The following is a 23,604-nucleotide window of genomic DNA, read 5'->3' on the forward strand; positions in this document are numbered from 1 at the left end:
TCAAGGGCAGAAGAACTTCAAGGCCTCTAACATTTTCATCTGCCTTTAAAGGTTTATGTGATTATACTCAGCCTGAAATATATTTAGGTTTGGGAGCTGGTGGTTAAACACTGTTCACACAGTGTCACTAAGAATGTTATTTTAGTGCTGAGCTTTCCTTAAGTATTAAAAAAAAAAAAAAAGAATGTGTCCAAGTGTATGTATGTGTGCCAGCCCTTGGAAGTGAGAAACGTTGAATGCCCTGGAGCTGGAGTTTCACTCAGTTGTGAGCTGTTGTGTGGGTGCTGAAAACAAGTTGGGTATGATCCTCTGCAAGAGCAGCCAGTGCTCTAAATCACTAAGTTCCGACGCCTGGGTAACCAGCCTCCAGCACTGCAGGGCTCAAAGGGAATCTATGGAGTACTTTTTTTTTTTAATCTGAGGTTAAGAAAAAGGTACCCACACACTCTCTTGATGGTTTCCTTCAGAACTTTCCTTTATTCTTTTTTGTATTTTCTATCCTCTATTCTTATCTCTATCCAGAAATGTCCCTTCTGTCTCTCTTGATGTTTTCCTTCTAACTCTATCTTTATTCTTCCTCATTCTCTCATTCTTGATGCTTTCTGTCTCCTCTATTTTTCCCTTACAGTTTATGTACTCCAGCAAAATCTTTCAAGCAATATAAAAATTGTGGTTACATTCTATTTTTCAAGTAAATGATCACAATGAATACAAGTAAAAAAATAAAAGCATGTTTTCCTTATCCCTTATATAATTAAACATTTTACGTATTATAGGTGAAAAACAAATTATCCCAAGAAACCACATATATTCACACCCAAGCAACTTGTTATAGATTAACAGTGTAGGCAAGCAAGATATTTTTTTACTGGCAGGCTGCATTTTTGTGGTTACAAAGAAAGGACCAATCATTTTATTATCTTGAAAGGTAATCTTATAAGGGATCTTAAAGGAATCACAAACATAAATTTTTATACATGAAAAGCAACCAGTCAGCTCTACTTTAAATCTTTACGATGCATACCCACTCATCAACTGTGGCAGGGTCCTGCACTGTTCCCTTGGGGCCCAGTAGACACAGAGTCAATGACATAGACTCTGGGAGGATGTTGAAACAAGCTCAGTTTATTCAGGAAGAGGCAAGCCTTATCTACCCTCCATCCCGCCCTGGGGAAGGTCTGATGAATATGCATCTGCTGGTGTGACATGGCTGCCTCTCATTGGTCCAGGTCATCTCAGATCATATCTCAGTTGCTGTTGCTAAGGCCCTTAGGCAGAGCCAGGTTGGCTCTCAGGAAGCATCTTATGCCAGCTAGCCTTCAAGCCTGTTAAGGCTGAGTCATTTCATAATCAAGTTTTTCATATCAGGAGATTGAGGGCAAAAATGGGTATAAGGAATTAATCATCACCTTTGGTCATCAACCAATCATAGGAAAAAAAGTACTTCAGCTAATGATAATTGGGCTGCTTTATTCTTGTTCCTGGAACTTAAAGAGTTCCTCATTCAACTATGTGCCTTTCTAAAACTTAAAATTGTCTTGGGTTTCTCACCTCAAAGCTATTTAACAAAACATCTTAGTATAACTTCATTTTCAAAGCTTTGTTTCAGCTGTGATGCACTCTGAAACCTGTGAACACATCTTCCAACATTAAGGTTAAAAGAATTTAAGTCAACCTGGCTCCTGGGGACTCAATTGTTTTCCTTAATCATTAACCTGAACTGCAATCTATGCAGCTACTTAGGTGAAACACGTAGGCCCTAGCTGTGTGACAATTCCTTGTATTTTTAATCATCAAACTCTATTTAAAATAACATTATTATTATCAATTAGACAGTATAGCTAAAAAAGAAATCTTTTTCACAGTAATCTGCTGGGAGCCAGCCTCAGCAGTTGACAGATCCCGAGAAGATGTAGGGTTTTGGCAAGGGAAGGAGGGAGCCAGGCATGATGGTTGGGAGAATCTTGCAGCCTGAGTGACTAGCAGCCAGAGTGCTTCTTTATTTATACATAATTCAGTAAGCAGGGATAGATTCATGTTGTTCCAAAACATGGATCATTATCATTTTTGTCTTTGGACATGTGTTTCACTTCCTCTTGCTCATCTTTTAGTCATCATTGATGAACTAAGACAGAGGAGAGTTATCTTTTCCAATCATTTCCCCTCAAGTTCTGACACCATTGATTGTGGTGATATTATACCTGTGCTCCCTAATAAAGCTTATCTGAGGATCAGAGGAAAAAGCCAGCCACTATATTAAACATAGAAGTTACGCAATAGTAGCACACACTTTTTATTCTCGAATTTGGGAGGCAGAGATCCACCTGGAACTCTGAGTTCAAGGCCACATTGGGGAACAGAGCCAGGCATGGTGACACACACCTTTAATCCCAGCACTTACCATAGAAGTCTGGAGGTCTGTACAGACAGACAGGAAGTGATGTAGTTGGGCACAGAGAGTTAATGAGATGGCAGAACAGAAAGGCAAATAGGCATGGGTATACAGGAAGTAGGTCTCTTTGGGGACCAAGGCATCAGTAAGGTGAGGTTGGCTGTGGCTTTTCCTATTCCTCTGATCTCTCAGGCTTTAACCTCAATATCTGGCTCTGGGTTTTTTATGAATAAGATTGCTTAGCAATTCATCTACAATTGATGAACAGTTATCATTTTTACTCACAACTCTATAACCCAATTTTTAAGAATCTAGAGGTATATGATAGCCTGTCATCAGGCTGGTAGCTCTGGTTGCTTCAAGGATGCTAGAGCAAAACAAAATTTCCAAGCCAGCCCAGGCAGATTGCTGTGTCCCAAGCACGGTATTATTAACTCTTAAGGTCAGAGTACCCATGAAAATTCCACAGACCAAAGCTGCTGCTGTTTTTATTCAAACTTTGGCACAATACAAGGTTTATATTTTATGTTTGTAGAAGTTATATATATGTCTAATCCTGGCATTCTGTTGCTCCTCAGTCCTATGACACCACAGTGAGTCTGCATGTGCTAACTTTTCTAAGAAAGGGAGGTCCTGACATCTCATTCTTTTATCATCTTTCTACTCCATTCTTTGCACATCAATATACGTCTATGTAGAGCAGAAGTAACTTCAGCCAGTCTAACTTTGTTGCTGTATATGCCACATAATTGCCTGAATGTACAGTGGGAAGAGGCTTGCAATCTGATCTGTGGCCAACTCTTCTAGCCCACCTTTTAAGTTGACCTTAAGTTTACTTTGTTTTGATTATCCTGTTTCTAAGTAAGTACAGATGTTTCAAGAATGTCTCATAGCATCATAAAAAGACCTCTGGCTTCTTTATGTGTGTCACAACCTCCAAGGCATAAGGAAGACCTTCAAGCAGATAAGGATATCTCCCTAAAAGTGGGTGGGGTAGTATTTTCAGGCCTTTCCTGGGGAAGCTTAGAAGCAGTACTCCTAGAAGAAGGTATAAATGATTCATAAGAAATTTTCCATCAATCTAATATCCCCAAATTGTGCAAATATTAAAAGTCTCACAAGTATGCAACAGGTAGAGATGAAAACCAAAGGTGGCACAGTGGCTATCATGTGGCTCAGTGTAGCTCGAATGTTAGAACGTCTTTTAATAAAAATCTCGGAACCAGATATTGGGGCAAATGCTGAAAGATCATAGAGACAAAGGAACAAGCCACTGCCACATCTTACCTCTAGGACTCCTCAGCCTGAAAAGGCTGCAGTTCCTGTCTCATGCCTTATATACATTTCTCCACTCAGCCATCACTTCCTTCCTAGTGCTGGGATTAATGTCATGTATTCTTCTTAAATACTGGGATTAAAGGTGTGAGATCTCAAGTGCTGGGATTAAAGGTGTGTGACTCCTAAGTACTGAGATTAAAAGTGTGTCACCACTGTCTGGCTCTGTTTCTCTCCTAGACTGAATCAATCTCATGCAGTCCAGGGTGGCTCTGAACTCACAGAGATCCAGAAAGATCTCTGCCTCCCAGGTGCTAGGATTAAAGGTGTGTGCCACCACTGCCTGGCATCTATATTTAATCTAGTGGCTGGTTCTGTTCTCTGATCTTCAGGCAAATTTTATGAGGGTACATAATATATCACCACAGCTCAGCTTGGCTTTGTCAAGCAAATGTGCTGCCCTTATTACTTTGGCCATTCCCATCAGATATGGCTGTGCCAATAATCCACAGGTAAAAATGCCCAGTAGAACAAGATGTTTCTATGAGATAAACACACTACATTACAGGCAGTCGGGACCCCCCCCCCCCGGCCTGATTTCCATTGTTTGGTTGGTAAGAGGTCCCAGGGGCTCCTGTAATACCAAATGAGTAGACCTTGTGTCCACCAGAAACTTTACAGGTTGGCCCTCTATGATGAAGGTTATCATGTGGTGATATACTGTGTCCCCCACTATATTGTGTACCCTAATAAAACTTACCTGGGGTCAGAGAACAGAACAGCCACTAGATTAGACACAGAGACCAGACAGTGATGGCACATGCCTTTCATCCTATCACCCAGGAGGCAGAGATACGTCTGGATCTCTGTAAATTCAAGGCCACACTGGAAACAGAACCAGGCATTGTGGCACACACCTTTAATCCCAGCACTTGAGATCTCATGTCTTTGCTTGGGAAGGACACATCCCTTTAATCCCAGGAAGTGATGGCAGGAAGCAGAAAGGTATATAAAGTATGAGGACCAAGAACTAGAGGCTTTTAAGCTTTTAGACTTTTAGCAGCAGTTTAACTAAGACCCTTCTGGGTGAGGACTCAGAGACTCTTGGGCTGAGGAATTCCTAGAAGGCTTTTTAGTAGCAGTTCAGCTGAGATCCAGTGAGGACTCAGAAGCTTTCAGTCTGAGGAAACAAGGTCAGCTGAGGAGTTAGTGAGGTAAGGTTGGCTGTGGCTTGTTCTATTTCTCTGATCTTTCAGAAATCACCCCAATATCTGGCTTGAGGGTTTTTTTTTTTTTTTTATTAATAAGACCATTTAGCAATTCGTCTTACATTAACATAAGCTCCTGGGGGCCTAGTTCAAAGGAGCCTCAGCCTCAATAATCCTCCATAGCTAGGATTGGTTTGTGTTTGGGGGCAGCTACCTCTTTCCAGCATGAACATTCATTTTTCCAAAAACCCATTTCTGTGCAGTAGGCATATTGGACCTTTTGTAAAGGTCTCCTCTTTTTTTTATCCTGGTGTGCATGGATTGAAAATGGCTGGGGCTTGTAGGGCAGCTATGGTGGCATGCCCAGTCTTTTTAATCAGAAGATCTTTTTTGCTGTCTCTACCGTCAAACACTTTCTGGGTTATTTGTAATAGTTCTGACCTGTTCTTTCCTGCAAACCCATCCATCTTTTGTATCTTTCTATGTATGTCAGTGCGGGCAGAGTTTTTCTTTGGGACTGCCAGTTACCCAAATAACCACATAGAGACTTATTAATAATTATAAATGCCTGACCGATAGCTTAGGCTTGTTCCTAACTAAATTTACAACTTAAATTAACCTATATTTCTTACCCATGTCCTACCAAGTGGTGGTACCTTTTTTCAGCACAGCATGCTCATCTCCTGCTTCTTCTGTGTCTGGCTGGCAATTCCACCTTTATTCTTCTCAGAGTCCTTTCAGTCTGTCTCTCTTTCCTAACCTCTTCCTGCCTAGCTATTTACCAATTGGTTCTTTATTAAACCAATGAGAGTAATACATATTCACAGTGTACAAAAGGATTAGTCCACAGCATATCGGGGCCAATTGTGAAACAAAGGCCAGGTTAATTGCCTTGAGATTTGCTGGGTCCTCTGGGTCTATAGGAGTGGATAAGTGATAGGTGTCCAGGAGGTGCTCCAGAAAAGCTGAAGGTGACTCACATCTGCTACCTTAGCCAGGTTAGTGGGCTTTGGGGCTGCCCATTTTCATCCCTCCTAGCAGAATCTGGTGGTATTCATTGAACGATCTCCTACCTCTCTCTGTGTTATAGTACCACTGGGGTCTCCTTCTTGGCAGAGCGTGATCAATTTTTCTGCCCCCTGGTCATCAGCATTGAAACTATTCCAGGGAGTGCTTCAGTTATTTTCATGAGAATTGGTTTCTTTTCTTCGGCAGTGAAGAGGGTACGGAGAATATGCTGACAGTTGTCCCACATGGGTAGATGATTGAAAAAGATATAATCAATTAGAGAAACCAAGGAATTAGGGTTAATGATGAAAGGGGATTTCTGGTTCTTCTAGTTGTAGAGATCTGTGATGGAGAAAGGGACATACAGGTAGCGACTGTAGGAATGGCTATAGGGGAGCAAGGAGTGAGGGAGGAGTCAGGAGGGCCATATGGGACTCCCTGGCAGGTGTGAAGAGAAATGATGGGGAAGTAGAGAAGGGTGGGGAGATGATAGGCAGAAGTAGGAAAGAAGTATATGGTGGAGTAGGGGTAGGTGCAGACAAGGGGGCAGAGTAGGCCTTGGAGGTAGGGACTGAGGTGGCAAAGGTGGATGCTGAGGTGAGGAGAGGAGAAGAGGATAAAGATGGTTTACACAGGAAGGAAGATTCTTCCTCTTGTGAGTCCTGCAGAACAGTTTTCAGAGTGGGGTTCCTGGTTTTTGCTACAGACCCTCAAAGGGTCAGTCTGCCAACTAGGGCTTGGCCACCTTGCTGATGTGAACCATACAAATCTTCTTCCAGGGGGGTGGGTTGGAAGTTGCTTTAGCCCAAGGCAAGACATATCCAAACTGATCTGACTGGCCAGGCTTACTGAGGGTGCCATTAACCATTGTCCAGGCTGAGAATGAGAAATACCCTTGGAGAGCCAGTCAAACCCGAATGTGGGCCAAGCAGTTTCACAGGATGTTCAGCATTGATGCTTGTTGATAGGATAATCATAATCTTCCTTAGCTATGGGGGGCGGGGGTAAAGTTTATCAAAATTCTTTAGAATATAGGTTAGAGGGCTGTTAGGCTTGCTAATCTTACTACCCATACTGCCCATCAGTTCAGTTGCCCCAAGTCCAAAATAAACCAATTAACACAGAAAGTGCAAAAGACAGAAAGAGGACAGTAAACATGAAGCCAAAGACAAGACAAACAGGACATAAAACCAAATCAAGAACCTCAGATGGGTGGTGTGACATCTTGCTTGTTGCCCTGGACAGAATATTGGAGTCCCCTCGGACCCCCTCAACATCCCAAATCGGTATCCTACAAAACAGAACTAGAGTATAACTCACCAGGAGGCCTCCATAAACACTTACTGCTTTTCTCAACATGAAAGTTCACTCCATAGTTGCAAACTGAAGGCAATCTTGGAGCCTTAGATCATCTCAAGGCATGTGCCTCCTGAGGCAGCCACCTCTAGCCCCCCCCCCCGGGGGGGGGGGGTTGGAGCAAATGTATAAGTTTAGAATTTGGGTGGGTGGTCTGAATCTCACTGGGACTCTCCAGAAAATGTTAATCCCAAAGGCAAGAATAAGAACTCTGTCACAATTTGAACCAAATTTGAGGCAAGCTTGATTTTTTATTGGGGTGCACCCAAGAGCTGGCTAGCTATTGCCCCCTTAGTTGGGTTAAAGAGAGCAATCCAGAGGGCTGGAGAGATGGTTCAGAGGTTAAGAGCACTGAATGCTCTTCCAGAGGTCCCGAGTTCAATTCCCAGCACCCACATGGTGGCTCACAACCATCTGCAATGAGATCTGGCACCCTCTTCTGTATACATAATAAATAAATAAATCTTTAAAAAAAAAAAAAAAGAGAAAGCAATCCAGAATCCATCTCTTGGGCCCCTTTTAAGGAGTAAAATCATGAGTAGTTTTACAGAAGAGAGACAATGGAGCAATAAGGAAATACAAAAAAGTCTTTTAAAAAAATCATGTGATCACCACGTGATTAGGGAGGGTTCAGGGATGTCAGGGAGGGTGTGGAGGATATTCTCAAAAACAAATCAAGGTCATGGGTTGGGAAAGGTCAGGTTCCAGGAAACAGAGCAACTCAACTCTTTTTTTTCTCCAGAGCTTAAAATTTTCTAGTTTATTTCTAATAACCAACACTTGGTGGTTGACTCAGGTTTTATTTGCATTTGTCTACAGTATCATTTCCTTGTGAAATGAACTAGTACAGCTCAATTAACCCAAATCAAATCATAATCATCTGAACTGTTTGCAAACTCCCATGATCTAAATTTTAATCTTGTGTTTGCCTAGTACAGCCCAAGTTTTAAACACAGAAAGCACGAGAACAAACCAAGGCCAACATGTCGGATCTAGAAGATCTGGGCAACTCAGGAAGTCGACTTTCTGAAAAGTCTGAGGCACAATTACAGGAGAGTAAGAGTTCGTGTGCAACCTTCAGTAAAATAAGACAAAAAACACAGGAAAGCTTGTAAAAATATTATGAAAATATTTCTACATACGATATTTTGTTTTCATCTTTAGATCAGCTGAAGTGAAAAACACTCACTTTAAAATCTCTCATCAGCTTTACACTACTTTTAATTTGAGAGGATATTCGCAATTGCAGGAGTAAGTTATCCATCTTATTTCAAAATGTCTATCTGAAATAAAAGTTTAAGAAATACAAATATCCGGCCGGGCGGTGGTGGCGCACGCCTTTAATCCCAGCACTCGGGAGGCAGAGGCAGGCGGATCTCTGTGAGTTCGAGGCCAACCTGGGCTACCAAGTGAGTTCCAGGAAAAGGCACAAAGCTACACAGAGAAACCCTGCCTCGAAAAACCAAAAAAAAAAAAAAAAAAAAAAAAAAAAAAAAAAAAAAGAAATACAAATATCCTTTAAATCTAGTTACCAGATATTGTACTTAATTGATAAAGGTTTTAAAAAAGCATAAATCATAGTTAATGAGCAAACTGAAGAAAGTATTTGAAGCCTATTTCTCTGTGACAGGCTGACAGAGACATGAATTTAACATTTGCCTGAGATGTCTGATTTTTCAACACTGTAGACATCTAAGTAACAGAAGAATTCTTATTTCTGCATAATTTAAGCACAATCTTTTTCTTTTTCTTTTTTTCTCACCTGAGAAAACATATGGCTTAAAATGCTTTCAGAGCTTTATTTTTAAAATTAAAATCTGGTCACTTGAGATTCATTTTGTTCTCTGGTTTAAAAGTTAAAAGGTTTCTTCTAACAGTCTCTCCAGCAGCAAAGCAAGGTATACAAGGGGCCAGTAGTTGTGCTGGGGCTCCTTGTTACAGGAATTGTTCTCCCTCTAGTATTTATCTGCTCCAGTTTAAATAGGTGAAGCATTCTAAGATGTTTAGTAGGCAGATCAAGCAACTTAACCCTTATAGTAATAGAAACTTGTTTTTAACAATACAGCATAATGGCTCCTGCCTTCAAAATGGAGCCAAACAGGTTCTTCACAGTGTGTTGACAGCTTCAGATGAGCTTTTGTTGGAAGCTCAGCTGTTCCCCTTAGAGCTCCTGTTGGAAGTAATGTTGGTTCTCCCATGGAGGGATCTGTCTGCAAAGGGATTTACCTCACAGCTGCAGGTTTCTGAGAATCTGCAAGTACCAATCAGCAGTACCATGGGCTACTAGAGCAATTTGTGGTACTTCAGTACCCAGGGGACTGTGTTGATAACTAGCCTCCTGTCACAACTCAGGGAAGCAAATAGCCATGGGTCATCTGAGGCCCAATCCAAAGGGTACATACTCTCTTTGTGTTCCTCAAAAGTAGCAATAATATTGTCCTGCAAGGGCTCCTAACTCTTCTCAGCATGGTGCTCTGGGAGGGGGGTCCAATGACATCATTATCCACCAACTGGTCGAAGGGCTCTGAGGAGATGGATACATTGGTGAAATCATTAAGGGTACTCCACGTAGTTAAAAGGGAGGTTTATTTTGTGGGGTGACTTACAAGTGAAGGGATAGGTTACAGGGTCTGGACAAGGTGTAGCGCAGTCTGGTGGTGTTCTCTGAAGAACTCTGCTCAGTCTACCTCCAGCGTCCAGGGTCCAGGAACCAAGAGCACCTGGGCATCTAGATCTCGGGTCTTTAGGGTCCTTTCTTGGCCCCACCTTGTAGGCGTGACAGTTACCAAAGCCTCAATGGGGGTTGGAACTTCCAGATCAAGGCTGGAATGGCTACCCACTACATCTCCTTTTGTCTAAATAAGAAGGTTCTAACCTAATACCAGACTATATACAAAGGAATGGTTATCAAATATTGTCCAGGAGTAATGAATGAGGGATAATGACCTAGATAAGATGGAACTACAATCAATATGAACAATATCAAGCAAGAAACATATACTAAAATCCAGAGAAGTCTAGAGCATAGGTAAATGGCATGTTACAAAGATCATTCCAAAAGGTATCCTATCCTAAAGAACCTGAATCTAATACTTAATATGTTCTATCTAAGATTTTATATATATACATACTAAGTTGTAACTATAACTGCTAGTCTTCAATCCCATCAAAGACCTGAGAAGGAATATAATGGTACCTGAGAAATGGAAGATGGATGCAAGCAACTTTCGGGAATCTTGCAAGAGTAGACAGAGACAGCTGGCAGCCTAGACAGTCACCGAATGTTTCTCAGCATTGTTGATGCATTCAAATTGGCTATAGGCCTAGAGTATCTGACAGACCATCTTCAGAAGCAGGAATTCTGAAAGACCATCTTACCCTGTCTTGGCAGAGTTCAGAGGTCACTTTTCCTTGTGTCCCACTTGTCCAGAAGGACAGCACTTGTATTGTCAGCAGTTGAGGCAAGGGCAGTTCTTTACCCAATAGGCCATTTTGTGCCAAGAAGACAAACTTCCAAATGGAAATGTCTTAGAAGCCTAACATTCTCTTGGGATCAAACTGGTGCTGCCAGGAGCAATTGTGTCTCATGTCAACAAAATTCTAAGTTATTTAAATGCCATATTCTCTAGGTCTATGAAGTGTTTGAAGATTATCTGTCCATCCAACCTATGTATCTGTAAATCTGGATAACCTAACTAATGTAACTATAGAGATGACAAGCATAGGTGACTATAAATCTGTAAGTCTTATCTACCGAAATAACCTAAGGACTAAGGCTTCATGTAAACAAGGTAAACAGTCTATAAGCAAATATATGGTAAAGGACGATGACTTCAAAATTGTGACAATACACAAGATATTTATAACAGAGGTAGGAATGTACAGTGCGATAAGCAATATGACAATAATCTTAAATATATATCAATATACAGAATATCCTAAACAGAACATACATACAGTATGACAGATATAAATTTACATTTGTATCAATATACAAATATTTCAAATAAGAGTAGAAATACATGTACATTATAATAAATATAGTTCTGTATTTGTATCAATATACAAATTATCTTAAACAGGAATATAAAAATAGTTTACATTTGTATCAACATGGATACCTTGTTGAACAGGAAGACACTGCTGCCAGTAAGGATCAGCTGCTCATGAGAATGATGGTAGCAGATGAGAGTGATCCCCTAGGTGGGCTAGGTGACATTCTGTATGTTGTAGAATTTCACTTTGTAGTCATTTCTGCAGATGGTGAGAGAATACTGCCTGCTGGCACTGAAGTCAAGGTCAACACACCAGCTGCCAGTAGATGTTCTCTAAGCAGTATATCTGGCTCATATTCCATGTGTCCCAGACGCTCAGGGTAGTGTTACTTGCTGTGGTCACCTGGTAGTCATATGGGCTCCAATGCACTGCAGTGAATGAACTTCAGCTGTCCCCTTCCTTCTACTACTGCTAATTTGGCCAGCACTGCCTGGCTTGAACTTGCTTGGAAGTCCTACAGGAGAATGGCTGTCAGCCAGAGAATTGACGTTCTTCCCATCATCCATCAGCTGCCACATGAAGCAGGCACATTGCAATGGGGCACTATTGTCAATGTGACAGAACAGTTCCAATTGCACAGTGCTTGCAATGTCATTGGTCATCCTTCACATGGCCACATATGTGTCTAGACTCCACTATCTGACATTGTGTTGTTTCGGGTGGCCAGCACACCTTTATCTGCTGGATAAACATTAACATGCCATATCTTACCTACTTGATGGAGAACATTTTTATTCATAATATTATTTTCATCATCAAAATTTATGATGAGGTAGTATAGCCATATCTGATGGGAATGGCAAAAATCATAAAGCCGGCACAGCTGAGTGGCAAAGATCCAGCAAAGCTGAGCGACATGACCGATGCCATGACCATCTTTCACTTTTGGTTTTGATCTCCGCATGTTGCATGCTTGAGGGGCTTTTATTATTTGTACAACTTAGGGATATTGGATTGATAGGAAATTTCTTATGAATCATTTATGCCTTCTTCCAGGAGTACTGCTTCTAAGTCCTGAGCATACTATCCCTACCACTTTTAGAAAGTTATCCTGATCTACTTGAAGGTCTTCCTTATGCCTCAGAGGTTGTGATGCACATAAAGAAGCCAGAGATGAGCCAGGAAGTAGTGGTACACACCTTTTACCCGAGCACTTGGGAGGCAAAGGCAGGCAAATCTTTGAGTTTGAGGTCTTTACAAGGCTCTGAGATATTCTTAAAACATCTGCCACCACTTACATAGGAACAAGATAATCAAAACAAAGTAAACTTAAAAAGGTCAATAAGATTCGGTGGGCTAGAGGAGCTGGCTGTAGATCAGATTGCCTCTTCCTACTATACATTCAGGCAATTACGTGGCACATACCACCACAACATTAGACTAGCTGAAGCTGTCTGTGCCCTACACAGGGCTTATATTGATGGGCAAAGAATGATGTGGAAAGATGATATATGAATGAGGTGTTAATGTGATGCCCAGATCGTGGGGTCCCCCAAAAGACCACCATGGAGACTGAATCCCATATGCAAAAGCCAAGAGCCTTTATTTTCAAGCTCAGAGCTTGGGCTCTCTGTCTGAAGCAGCAGTGAGAGGGCAGTGAGCCCAGAGACCAGGCCAGGTGGGGTTTCTATCATAGCAGAGGTTGGGGTGAGGGAATTTCCAGGGTTCAGGACCCTGATTGGCTGACATTTGTCTAGAGACATAGGGAATGTTTGGAATGTCAGGTATTTTCCCTTAGATGCAGGCCTTCCTGGGTGAGATCAGCTTATGACTTTTCCTGGGTCCAGGTGTTGCCTGCCAGAAGCTGTGTCTGGGACTCTAAACCTGTCATGGCAGCTGGGTAGTCAAGCTGTTTTGGGGTCCCCCACAGTCAGGACTTCCCTTTCTTAGAAAAGTTAACTTGTTAACTCTCACGAAGCCACTGTGGTATCATATCACCAAGGAACAAAAGAATGCCAAGATTAGACATATAAAGAAATTCTATAAAGATATAAAATGTAAACATTATATTATACTAGAAATTGAATAACTGCAGCAGCTTTGGCCTGAAGATTTTTGTTGGGCCTATTGACACTCTGACCATTAAGAGTTAATAATCCATTGCTCAGAACATGGAAATCTGCTTGGGCTGGCTTGGAGATTTTCTTTCTGTCTAGTGTTCTTGAAGCCTCACGAGCTGCCAGCCTGAGAATAGGCTGTCATATGCCTCTAGAGTTTTAAAAGTTGGGTTATGGGGGTTGATGAATAAAAGTGATTGTAAAAGATAACTGTTTTGTCAAGGTTTATCAATGATGACTAAAAGATATGCAAGAGGAAGAGAAATACATTTCTAAAAACAGAAATGATATGGTCTGTTTTGGAACATCATGAATCTATCCCTGCATACTGAATTATGTATAAATAAAGAAGCACTCTGGCTGCTAGTCAGTCTGGCTGTGAGATTCTCCTGACCACCATGGCCTGGCTCAATTCTTCCCTCGCCTACTCCTTGCCTCCTTTCTGGAAGCTATCAACCACTGGCCCCTGGCAATGTGAATCTATCTGATTATTTGATTACATCCCAACCAAAAATTAATGGCATCTGTTTCTGTAGTCTAGGGTGTTAGAGTTAGTTCATCAGTGTGAGTCCTCCATGATGTACCCACATCCTACTTCCCTAACACTGGGCCATAACTCATTCATCCATCCCCCCCTCCTGCCCCCAGAAATGAACTACCAGCCCCAGGCCAGCTCCCAGTTTGGTTCCAAGTCCAAGAGTCTTGATACCCAAGGTTTGGGAGCAGTAACATAAGCGGCCACTGTCAGTGATTGCTAACTGTAACTGCTACTATGAGTCACTGGTCACTGGCTACGGAGCACAAAGCCAGGGATAGTCAAGGCCCACAGCAATAAGCCTCTAACCATAGCACCTAATGCCACAAATCTTTGACCTGTAGAGATGGGAGCCATAATCCTGTTTTGCAGGACCCAGAGCTGCAATCCTCTGGGTCTGCTAGTCTAGCTCAAGGGCCCTTGATCCAGAATCACCAGCACTAAGATGACAACTATTCCTGACTTCCAGCCAGATAAAGCAAAAGAAACCAGACAGAAACAAAACAAAAAACTCTTCAAGTGTTCTCCCTCACCCATCCCATATTATGTAGTTCTGGCTGTCCTGGAACTTACTATATAGATCAGGCTGGCCTGAAATTCAGAGATCTTCCTGCCTCTGCTTCCAAAGCATTGAGATTAAAGGCATGTGCCTGTTTTGGTCCTGGAGTTTCGAAAATAAAGGGGAGCAGACCACCAGGTCTATTAACCAGAAGCAAATTTTATTCCACCACTGTGGGGCACCAAAACTTCTAGCTAGCTAGGGCCACAGGCAAGTCAGGTGTGTGACCATGAGGGGAGGCCAGAATCCTCTTTTTATAGCAGAAAAATATATGCAGGATGGGGAGTTAAAGGAACTTTTACAATCTCGAGTTAGGCCTTTAGGAGAATATATTCTGAGATTTATGACTTCTGATTAACGGGTGTTAGTTCAACATGTTTATGAAAGCCAATGGCTATCCTGACACAGCTGTTGGTCTGTCTTAATTCCTAAGCAGCCGTTCTTCTTCCTATAACTACAAGGAATGTATGGCAAAGGGTCATATAAGAGTGACTGCTAAAGGTTAACTTGTTAGCTGTGATACTCCTAGAACGTATGTATAAGCTATATGAATACGCATACAATTTTTCCTTATTTTTTGGGCTCTTCAGTGCCCCTATACCCAGCCAAAAACCACATTTATTTTTAGGTCATCTGATTGTAAATTCAGTTTTATTTTCACAGGTCCTTTTATTTGTACTTAAGAAAATCATAGAGGATCCGGCCACTCTATCCAGCCAGATCCTGCATATCCTTCTCCAGGGCCTAATCTGGTAAATAGATGAAACTTTCTAAAAGATCATACTGAGTGAGGTAACCCAGATTCAGAAAGACAAACATCTCACGTTTTCTCTCTTCTGAGGCTCCTAGCTCCAAAACTTTAGATGTGAGTACACATGCTGGAGTAATTGCAAAACCCAGCAAATTAAAAAGAGACCATTGCTGTTGTGGGGGAGCAATAGAGGGAAGTAGCAGGGTACGAATAATCTGATGGGGTGTACTAGATAGTTTTATAACTTGACACAAGCTAAAGTTAAGTCAATTAAGAAAATGCCTCCACAACATCTGGCTATAGGCAAGTCTGTAGAGCATTTGCTTAATCAATGGTTGATGCGGGAGGGCCCAGCCCATTGTGGGTGGTGCTATCCCTGGGCTGGTAGTTCTGGGTTTGATAAGAAAGGAGGCTGAGTAAGTGTTTTATAACAGCAATAGTAACTCTAACCAAGCCATAGGAAAATGGTTGTTAAGTAAATACTCAGTGAAACCACCAAACTAGACCACTTTATGGGTAAAATAATGTTTATTTAGGGAACAAATGGCCAGGTTGTCTCCAAGGATCAAGGACAGCAGTCACAGGAAAAAGGCTTGTCAGTTTTGTTGGGAAGGCAGCAGTGGCAGGAGGCCCATGAGTCAGAGTAGCCAGGGGGTTAGAATGAGGACTCTGAACTGTTGCAGGCTTTTTGGGTTAATCAGGAACTAGATGCCCCTTTGGGGGCAGATCAGGGTGGTATTGACTTTCCTGGTAAACAGGAACCTACCTTACAAGATCTCTGGGGAATGTTGAGTTTAATTTTCTGTTTACCCAGTCAGAGCCCAGGCCATTATCTTAGGACACTGTCAGCAGCACTGCCATTTTTGGGGCTCACTGTGGTGATGTATTGTGTCCCTCAATATACTGTGTCCTCCAATAAAATTTATCTGAGGATCAGAGGAAAAAGTCAGCCACCATAGTAAACATAGAAGTTAGGCAATTGTAACACATGCCTTTAATCCTATCATTTGGGAGGCAGGGATCTGTCTGGATCTCTGTGAGTTCAAAGCCACACTGGGAACAGAGCCAAGCATGGTGACACATGCCTTTAATTCCAGTACTAACCATAGAGGTTTGGAGGTCTGTACAGATAGACAGGAAGTGACAGAGCTGGGCAGGAAGAGGAAGTGATGTAGCTGGACAGAGAGAGCAGATAAGATAGTAGAACAGAAAGGCATATAGGTGTGGTTATACAGCAAGTGGGTCTCTTTGGAGACTAAGGTGTTGATGAGGTGAAGTTAGCTTGTGGCTTTTCCTATTTCTCTGATCTCTCAGGTTTTCACCCCTATATATGGTTCCAGGCTTTTATTTAATAAGACCATTTAGCAATTTGTCTACAGCTCACTTAGGATCTAACAATGGGGGCTTTAATTAGATCAGGGGAACTAAATACAGGAGAGAAGAGGGTAAAATAACAGTAATGATGTCTGAAAAATTTATAAGGAATGACACTATTAACTAGCTACCTAAACAAACAAACCTATAATACATGTAAGTCTGTATATAAATACACACATATAATTTAAATGAAACTTTCCAAGTGGGCTGACAATGGCCCCTCTAAGAACCAAAGACTAACAAAAATCCCAACACCAGGCATGAGAAGGCCTCTTCTGAGTTGTTGGTCAAGGCTGTTCAAAAGACTAAACATACTACAAATTATTTCTATTGTCCTTGGTCCCCTTACTCCCAGAGGTGGACACCTATTGCAGAAGAAATCATTCACTTCAGACACAGGGCCCAGAGGCCCCTGAGATGAAACTGATTTGGAAGCCTCTTTCCTGACAACTAGCTTTCATGGTACCAGAAGGCATCACGCAAGCTCCCAAAGGAGGGAAGCAAACACTGGTCCTACCCAGTTATGACACCTATGAACCACAACAATGATACTGCATGATAGCCCTAAGGGTACAAGAGTAGCACACATACCTTGGTGGTAACCAACAGCTTCTAATTGGACTCAAGACCTGCACAACAAGAAGGAAATCTTGCCTGGTAACAGAAACCTAGCCAACTACCCAGGGCTCATAAAATTATGGATCTTTGAAGAGAATCTGTAACTACTTTACTAAGCCAGCATAATCCCTAACTACATTATAAATATCTGTCCTTATACCCACAGATAAATGTAGTTTTCACCACTCATCTAATAAATTTCTTTTTGTAACAGATGGAGATTATTACCAAAAATGTAGAATTTCTTTTTCCTTCCCTCCATTCCCTCGCCCCTCCCCCAACCCTAAATAAACTTGCCAGTGGATGTTGCATGTCTGTCATGTGAGTAACTTTCCACTGTCTGCCATGCCCACATGGCCTGTTCTCACCTGCAGTGGGGCACCTTGGTCCAAAACCCACCAAGGCCTCCCTAGTGCCGTATGATTACAGTGAGGAAAAAAGATTCTAGGACCTAGAGGATTAGGGAGTTTGCTATGAGATTGTGTCTTGTAGGGATGTCATAAACTATACCCATAAAAATACTGTTTAAACATGAGCTGAACAAGGACAACAATAATAGACATGCTAATGTGGATGGGGTAGGGGTGGAGTAGAGGAGGGTACCCCCGAGGCCTCAACCCTACACAAAAAATTACAGGCAACTACAGAATGCTAACATGGGAGAAATAGTCTGTCTCCTGTAAGGAAGAGCACACCATTTGGTTATCTAATACAAAATGGTCAGTCCTGAAAATACATATAAATAATATTATACAGACTGAGCAAGTTGTATTTATATATTTAGTAATATATAAGTATAAAATATACATACATGCATGTAAAATGATTTTTAAAAAGGCCATGAATCTGAAAGAGAGCTAGGAAGGATATGTAGGAGGATTGGGAGGGAGGAAAGGGGAAGGGGAAATGATGTAATTCTATTATAATCTCAAAAAATAGAAGAAATAATTAAAAAGGGAAATGAAAACCACAGAATAACACCAGGAAATGATAGTTACAGGGCCCAAAATTCTACCTGCCAAATACATGGATACTAGAATATGGGGCAGGAAGATGTTTGGATGACAGGATAATTACATCTTTATTTTTGTAAACATTTTTTTCTAAAATGTGCTGTTTTCTTAAATCTTAGCAACAAACCCATAGTAATAGTATATTAATGATAGCCCTGTCACCATAAAAATACATATTCATGTTACATCAGCACTGATGTATATAATTTTGAAATGTCATTTATGATTATCACTTTCTAAATCATAGTCATTATTAGATTTTCTACTATAGCTTACTGTGCTTATAAGGAAAAATGCAGAGCTCAGAACACAGCTCAGGTCAAGCATTTCCCGAACTTGCTCACGTCCCTGGGTTTAATCTTCAGTACCTCAGGAGAGTTAGGAGAAGAAATGTAAATGTATATTACCAGAGTACATGTCTCTTTGGTTTTAAGAATACTTTTAGTAACTTTCATATTGAGCTAATTTCTTTTATAATCTTATATAATTCATTTTATTCATTCAAAAGTATTTATTCTAAGCAGGGAACTGTGAACTGTACCAAAACGCCAATCAAGTTTATGGTACAAAACTGTCTTGTCCAACACAGCAAAAGCTAAAACTTGGGAGTCCTGAAAAAGAAGAGCAATGATTACTCAGAAAGAGAGTCACACAGACTCTTGGGTTTCTTTTGTGGAGAAAAGAGAACAACTTTATTTTATAGTCTGGTATTTAAAGGGCAGAGTAGAATTACTGGGAGTGTTGGGCTTTATCAGCTTTAGAGGTCATAAGGGCTCAGAGCTACCTCATGACATATGTCTCCCCAAAGCTCAGGAAAGTATTTTCCTTCTGGCTCTTAGATTGCCTTGCAGCTTTCCATAGGACCAACAAGGGCAGGATTACCTAAATCACAGGTTGCTCTTGAATTTAGGTTTGCCCGTGATGAAAGCTTTACAGGCTGTCTGAATAGCATCTCTTTCCCCAAATAATTCCTTTCCTCAGTAGTTATCTTCTTAGTATGGCCTAAATTAGATTACTAGAATTGTTACATTCCAACCAAATGAATGGAGAAAATGAAATTTCAGGACAATCCCTACCTTTAGGTATAATTTATATACAACATTTTATAATTTGACAATACAAAGCTAGCTGCAAGGGAGTCTTGAGGAATGTAATTTTTACTTTCAAAATGACTATGACTACAAGAAACTGGGCATGAAACAAGAGCAAGGGGATCTCTGTGAGCAAGCCTGGTCTACATACCAAGTTCCAGGCCATCCAGGGCTACATATTGATACCCTGCCCCTCTCCCCCCAAAAAAAGAAGAGGAGGAGGAAGAGGTAGTGGAGAAAACAGCACTGGGTACAACAGAGAAAAATGAAGGAAACTATCATTTTTCTTTCTATCTCAGCATCTTGAAGTGCTGGGATTGTACAAATGTACCACTATAACACCAGGATCCAATGTAATTTCTTACTATGAGAAATGATATCATGTATTTTTCTAAAATATTGTTTGTAAGCTTAGGAAATAGGAAGGTTTTTTGTTTTGTTATTTTTGACATTTGGTTTTTGGAGACAAGATTCCAGGTTCAGTTCTTAGTACCCACATGACATTTCATAATCATAACTCCAGCTCCAGATCTGGTGGCCTCTTCTGGCTTTGTCAGGCACCAGACACAGACACAGACACAGACACAGACACAGACACAGACACACACACTCACACACACACAAGCACACAGTGCATTTATACACACACAGGCAAAACAGCCGTACCCATCAAATATAGACATACTGTAGCCCAGGCTGCACTGGAATTCACTATGTAGACCAAAATGACATCAAGCTTGCAGTTAGGCTCCTGCTTCTGTCTCCTGAGTGCTGAATTACAGCTATATGCCATTCTACCCAGCCTGGACTTCATTGTAATAGGACACCAACTTCTAAATTCCTGTCAATATTGACTCGACTTTACCAAACCTAAACTTAAAATATCTATAACCCAAAGTATACACTGGTAAGGAGAAACAAGAAATGCCATCTTTTGTTTGTTTTCTGGCACAGGGCCTCTCTATTATGTAGCTCTGGCTGTCCTGGAACTCATGCCTTGAAATCACAGATATCCACCTGCATCTGCCTCCAGAGTGCTGGACTAATGGCTTGTGCCGCTATGCCTGACCTGCTGTTGTTGTAAAGATTTCTTTTTATTTGAGTGTGTAAGTGTTTGTGACTGTCTGCAGAGGCCAGAGGCACCAGCTCCTCTTACAGGCAGTTGTGAGCTGCTGACATGGGTACTGAGAACTGACCTCGGTCCTCTGCAAGAGCAGCAGCAAGTGCTTTTAACCTCTGAGCCACCTCTCCAGCTCCTTTGTTGTCATTGTTTGCAGACAGTTTCATGGCTCAGATTGGCCTCCAACTAAATAGAAAAGGATGATGATGAATTTCTGACTCTCCTATGTCACAAGTGCTGTGCAGCCACTACTCCAGGTTTATTTTTGCTTGGGGTCAAACCCAAGGCTTCATGCATGCTAAGCAAGCACTCTCTATCAATGGCGCTTTAAGGTTCACAGCAGAGCAATAAGGAATTACTTTGAATTTGAACACCAAGTCTTCCCAGCACTGACAGTTTGGTTATGAAGAAGTTATAAAGACAATCTAAGTAGGTACTCAAATTATGCTATAAGAAAGATAGCAGGCTGGGTATGGTAGTGCACAGCTTGCCTTTAATCCCAGAATTTGGGAGGTAGAGACAGGCAGATCACCGTGGAAGAAAGAAGCAGTGACAAAAAAGAGCTGAACTCAAGCCAGACTGTCAGTACACCCCGCCATACCTGACTGGGGCAGTGTGACTGTCTAGCGGTCTTGACTGGGTTCAGCTTTCTCTGCCAGTTACACAGTTAAAAAGCAGGAAAACTTTCAAGCTCAACAGGTAGCACGGGAGAAATCTCAGACACTGAAAACAGGAGCAGACAGGATCAATAGTTTAGGAAGGGCTTTTATAGAGGGGCGAAGAAGCACACATGCAGCAAACACAGAGAAAAAGACTCCTCCTCAAAGTAGAAGGGGCACTTGGGGAGCTGAAACCCAGTCTCTTCTTGAGGGTTAGGGTTTTTTAAGTCTCTGAAGGGTCTTGCTCCCCTAATTTGGTGTTGATCACTTTGAAGAAAGACGGGATGGCTGGCTGGACAACTATTGTGAAAACATGTCCTGTTGGGGCTTTCAGCTTGTGGAGCCAGTCCCTCAGTAGGGGCCTGCAGGAAGGAGAAAAAGCTCACAGGGCCTTTGTTTTAAGATGCCAGGCTTTTGTCTCAGGTCAGGAGGGTGAGGAAAAACCATCCATCTCGGAAGTTTTCCACTTTATTATCCAGTCATGGCCCCTCTTCCTATCTGTCTGACTCCAATCCCTCAGTAGGTGGACTGCCTCCCTGGACTACTATCTTACAAAAAGACACACAGAATGAGCAAATCTCCTGGAGAGAAGGTGCAGGCATTGAGAGCTTGCTTCTCTTCCGCAGGACCAGGGTTTGGTTCCCAGTGTCAATGTCCCAGAGTGTGTACCTGTAACTTTAGCTTCTGGTGACACATTCTGGTTTACACACACACACACACACACACACACACGGTTAACAATGCAGGGCACAGTAGCACATGTCTGTAATCTCATCACTTGGGAGGCTAGGGCAGAACTGCCTCTAATTAGAGCAAGTCTGGGCTGCATTGCAGGCCGGGGCTACGAAGTGAGACCTTGTCTCAAGCAAAGAAACAAAAAGGTTAAATTACAAACAACGCTTGTGACCACGTTACTTTCCTAAGAAAAAAAGGACAGGACTCTGCTTTTAAAAGGGTACTGCGGTCCTTACCTGACTTTGCTGGAGCTTCACGCGCAGGAAGAAGAAAAAATAATGTACACCGAATCTCCTTTCCGGGAAGAGGAAGTCTGAGCCGGCAGCTGGAAAAACACTGGGCGGCCAGAACGAGGAGGCGGAGAAACGTGGACTGCGCAGCCGCCAGGACACACCAGCTCCGCCCTTCTTCCCAGCTGTGTTTTGTTCTGCACCTCTGGGTTCTCAAGGCAGTTGGGAACCACAAAGCCCTTCTGTAACCTTGAGACTAGGGGCCGTGCCCTCTGGTCAGTCCCTATAGACCTGGAGCGCCATTGCACAGTTTTGTGCGCCACGTCTGGGGAATTCTGATTTGTAAAACCTCCTGCAGAGCTCTATGCAGCCAGCACTGTCCTGAGAGGATGAATCTGGAGAGGTGAATAAACTTTTATGACACATTCAGTTGCGATAAATCATAATATATGGCTCCCCTGTTGTAAAGTCACAGCCCACGGCGATTTTCAACCTGTAGGGCTCAGGTTCTGAATCTCTTAGATTCTCCACAGGCCCCTCAACTCACGACTCCAAAATTAAGCCATCTCACTTTCATTAATGAAAAGCTATGATGTACAAGAAAAAAAAAATCCCAAGCAAGGAAATTGACAAGCTATGTTTCTTTATCTAAATTTACCATTTGAGGAATGCTCCTCAGATGCCTGGTCAAAATCTGAATTGGGGCCTGGCTCAGTTGTTAGGAGTTTTTACGTAGACTGAGACCCTGGGAGCCATCCCTAATCCTAGCTAGCACTCAGGAGTGGATGGAAGAGGTTCAAGGTCATACTCAGCAAGTCAGAAGTCAGCCTTGGCTACATGACACCCAGTCTCAGAAAAAAAACAAGAAAAGAAAAGCTGGACCCATCTAGGTGACTCCGTGTGCCAGGGCCACTGCCAAGCCTGACAACCTGAGTTCCGCAGAGCCCACAAGTGTCCTCCTACTTTCACACCCCAGCACACACACACACACACACACACACACACACACACACACACACACCACAATAAATAAATGTAATAAAAAACTTTAGAAATCTGTGTTTAGGGGCTAGAGAAATGGCTTGGTGTCGTGTAGTGCTTGCAGAGCATCTGAGTTTGCCTCTCAGACCCACACAAGGTGTGCCTGTATTCCAGCTCGAGGGGATCCAGTGTCTCTGGCCCCCTTGGGCATCTGCACGCATGTACACAGACACATACAGATGCACATAATTAAAAACAGAAATACCAGGAGCCGTCCCTGGTAGTAGACCCGTCCCAGAGAGGAGGGTTAGGGAAGGAGTGACTGAGACATGGTGGTCGGGAGAATCTTACAGCCTGAGTGACTAGTAGCTAGAGTGTTCTTTTTTTTTTTTTTTTTCTCGACACAGGGATTCTCTGTGTAGTTTTGGTGCCTGTCCTGGATCTTGCTCTGTAGACCAGGGTGGCCTTGAACTGCCTGGCTCTGCCTCCCAAATCCTGGGATTAAAGCCGTGTACCGCTGCCGCCACCGCCCAGTGCCAGAGTGCTTCTTTATTTATACAGAATTTAGTAAGCAGGGATAGAT

The 23,604-nt window shown here is 42.2% G+C and overlaps 2 pseudogenes across 2 annotated transcripts in view; both read right to left on the reverse strand.

Moving 5' to 3' along the window:
- Window positions 1–22,120, reverse strand: part of LOC107399857 (large ribosomal subunit protein eL8-like) — a 33,062-nt pseudogene extending 10,942 nt beyond the window's left edge. The window contains exon 1 of the transcript XR_013050255.1: window positions 22,047–22,120. The product of XR_013050255.1 is annotated as a large ribosomal subunit protein eL8-like (transcript). The remainder of the gene's footprint in view (window positions 1–22,046) is intronic.
- Window positions 998–22,168, reverse strand: LOC102921415 (EARP and GARP complex-interacting protein 1 pseudogene; annotated as a pseudogene). Its single transcript, XR_013049658.1, has 3 exons — window positions 22,047–22,168; window positions 11,341–11,976; window positions 998–9,801 (listed from the first exon to the last, which is right to left on the reverse strand). The product of XR_013049658.1 is annotated as an EARP and GARP complex-interacting protein 1 pseudogene (transcript).
- Window positions 22,169–23,604: the final 1,436 nt, after the last annotated feature.

This window comes from Peromyscus maniculatus, chromosome 3 (assembly GCF_049852395.1).
Source record: "Peromyscus maniculatus bairdii isolate BWxNUB_F1_BW_parent chromosome 3, HU_Pman_BW_mat_3.1, whole genome shotgun sequence".
NCBI lineage: Eukaryota > Metazoa > Chordata > Mammalia > Rodentia > Cricetidae > Peromyscus > Peromyscus maniculatus.